This window comes from Arachis hypogaea, chromosome 14 (genome assembly GCF_003086295.3).
Source record: "Arachis hypogaea cultivar Tifrunner chromosome 14, arahy.Tifrunner.gnm2.J5K5, whole genome shotgun sequence".
Taxonomy (NCBI): domain Eukaryota; kingdom Viridiplantae; phylum Streptophyta; class Magnoliopsida; order Fabales; family Fabaceae; genus Arachis; species Arachis hypogaea.
The window spans coordinates 54,435,783-54,438,629 of record NC_092049.1 but is presented as its reverse complement, the minus strand read 5'-3'; the positions used below and the strand labels follow the sequence as shown (position 1 = coordinate 54,438,629).

At 40.1% G+C, this 2,847-nt stretch overlaps 1 non-coding gene across 1 annotated transcript; it reads right to left on the bottom strand.

Moving 5' to 3' along the window:
* Positions 1-1,855: 1,855 nt before the first annotated feature.
* LOC112745147 (small nucleolar RNA R71) lies at positions 1,856-1,963 on the bottom strand. The gene has a single exon (XR_003173090.1). It is a non-coding gene; the product is annotated as a small nucleolar RNA R71 (small nucleolar RNA).
* Positions 1,964-2,847: the final 884 nt, after the last annotated feature.

Genomic DNA, 2,847 nt, shown 5'->3' with positions numbered 1-2,847 from the left:
AGTAAATTGAATTCAGTGAGAACAGAAAGCAATGAGAACCAAAGATCAAAATCAAGCTCAATGTAAATTAAATTGTAAACTTGCAGCAAAGGAACTTGTAGTAGAGGAGAAATTAAAATTTCAGAAGAAGAACAAGAGAAATCTTAGACCGAGAGGGAAACAGAATTCCTTCGCCCCTCAATCCAAGATTTAAATTCAAAGAAAGAAAAACTAGAAGAGGGAGATTTCTGTATTCCTAATGCTCCCTAGTGGAGCTCGCCTCCCAATAAAAATGAAACAGATGCCTATTTATAGGCATTTTTACAAAATAAAAATGAAATTTAAAACAAATTACAATTAAAATAAAATTTCTATTCTAACTATCTCTTGTGCCTTTGAGTGGTGTCAATTGGGCCCTTGCTCTTGATGGAATTGGGTTGACAAAAGCCTCTGTTGATTGCTCTTGGAGTTGGAGAGAAACCCATTGTGAACCGGGCCATGAATCATAAATGTTTTTGTAAAAGTTTGAGTAAAAGTTTGAGTAAACGTTTGAGGCAAACTTTTACTCAAAATTTTTATACCAGCTGCCCTTATTTGCTACTACCAACATTTGGGCTAAAGTTTGAGGTCAAACTTTTAGCCAAACGTTGGGCCTTCTTGCATGCATGTTGGGGTACTACTTTGTCTGCTTGTCAACGTTGCAAATTTCATGCTCACTATAGACTATTATAAATGGTTAGAAAGCTCTGAATGTCAGCTTTCTAACCCAATTGGAATCACCTCAATTGGACATCTACAACTCAAGTTATGCTCATTTGAAGAGGACAAGGTCGCTAGCCTTGGTGTGCAGCGTTTGAGGTAAAGTTTGCCTCAAACGTTGTCGAAAACGCCAGTTCTGGAGGCTCAAACATATTGTCCATCCCATACTATTATACATTGTTGGAAAGCCCTGAATATCTACTTTCGAATGCCGTTGGAAGCGCATCATTTGGAGCTCTACAGCTCGAGTTATACTCCGTCGAAGGTGCAGAGGTCAGTTGGCCTCACTGCAGGTTGCCACAATGTTCATTTATGCTCATTGCGGGGCAGTTTTCTCCCTCAATTTTAGTGTCCACCATGCAGTGCCATATATGCTTGGAAAGCTCTCGATTCCTACTTTCCATTGCTTTTTGAATCACCTCATTTGGAGCTATGTAGCTCAAGTTATTCTTGTTGGAAGTATACCCCTTCAGGCTGTTGTGGTGTGGCGCCAACGTTTGCCAAAAAGCTTGAGGCAAACGTTGGCGCAAGCTTTTTCCTCCAGAGTGTTTGTTTTGTGATGCCAACGTTTGCTAAAAAGTTTGAGGCAAACGTTGGCTCAAGCTTTTCTCCCAAAAGTTTGAGCTAAAGTTTGAGGCAAACTTTGGCTCAAGCTTTTTGTCCTCTTTTGCTCTTTGTTTTGAGCCACGCTTTTTTTCCTTTGGGCCACGCTTCTCTTCCTTGATTTGGTCATGGGCCACGCTTTTAGAAGCGTGGCCTAAGCCTCCAAAGTGTGCTCCAACTTCAGAGTGTGCCCAAAATTCCTCTTTTCTTCTTTTTAGCTTATTTTGTGCTCTTTTTGCTTCTTTTTCTTCTTATTTCCTACAAAGTTTATCAAATCAAAAGATCAAAGAAATATACCATTTAAGCACCAAAGAATGCAATATTTAAGCACTAATCATAAATTTCTTGTATGAAAAAGCATAGAAAAACATGACATGATGACATGTCATCATCCCTTTTGCTGTAAGAGGCAGAGCTAGAGTATGGTTGGACTCAACCTAAGGATAGCCTGAACTCTTGGGATAAGCTGGTCAAGGCTTTCTTAGCCAAGTTCTTTCCTCCTCAAAAGCTGAGTAAGCTTAGAGTGGATGTTCAAACCTTCAGACAGAAAGAAGGTGAATCCCTCTATGAAGCTTAGGAGAGATACAAAGAACTGACCAAAAAGTGTCCTTCTGACATGCTTTCAGAATGGACCATCCTGGACATATTCTATGATGGTCTATCTGAATTAGCTAAAATGTCCTTGGATACCTCTGCAGGTAGATCCATTCACTTAAAGAAAACGCCTGCAGAAGCTCAAGAACTCATTGACATGGTTGCTAATAACCAGTTCATGTACACTTCTGAGAGGAATCCTGTGAGTAATGGGACGCCTCAGAAGAAAGGAGTTCTTGAAATTGATACTCTGAATGCCATATTGGCTCAGAATAAAATATTGACTCATCAAGTCAATATGATTTTTCAGAGTCTGAATGGAATGCAAGCTGCATCCAACAGTACTCAAGAGGCACCTTCTGAAGAAGAGGCCTATGGTCCTGAGAACCCTGCAATAACAGAGGTAAATTACTTAGGTGAACCTTATGGAAACACCTATAACTCATCATGGAGAAATCATCCAAATTTCTCATGGAAGGATCAACAAAAGCCTCAACAAGGCTTTAATAATGGTGGAAGAAACAGGTTTAGCAATAGCAAGCCTTTTCCATCATCTACTCAGCAACAGACAGAGAACTCTGAACAAAATACCTCTAATTTAGCAAACTTAGTCTCTGATCTATCTAAGGCCATTGTGAGTTTCATGAATGAAACAAGATCCTCCATTAGAAATTTGGAAGCACAAGTGGGCCAGCTGAGTAAAAGAGTCACTGAAATCCCTCCTAGTACTCTCCCAAGCAATATAGAAGAAAATCCAAAAGGAGAGTGCAAGGCCATTGATATAACCATCATGGCCGAATCCAAAGAGGGAGGGGATGACGTGAATCCCAGTGAGGAAGACCTCTTGGGACGTCCAGTGATCAATAAGAAGTTTCCCTTTGAGGAACCAAAGGAATCTGAGGCTCATCTAGA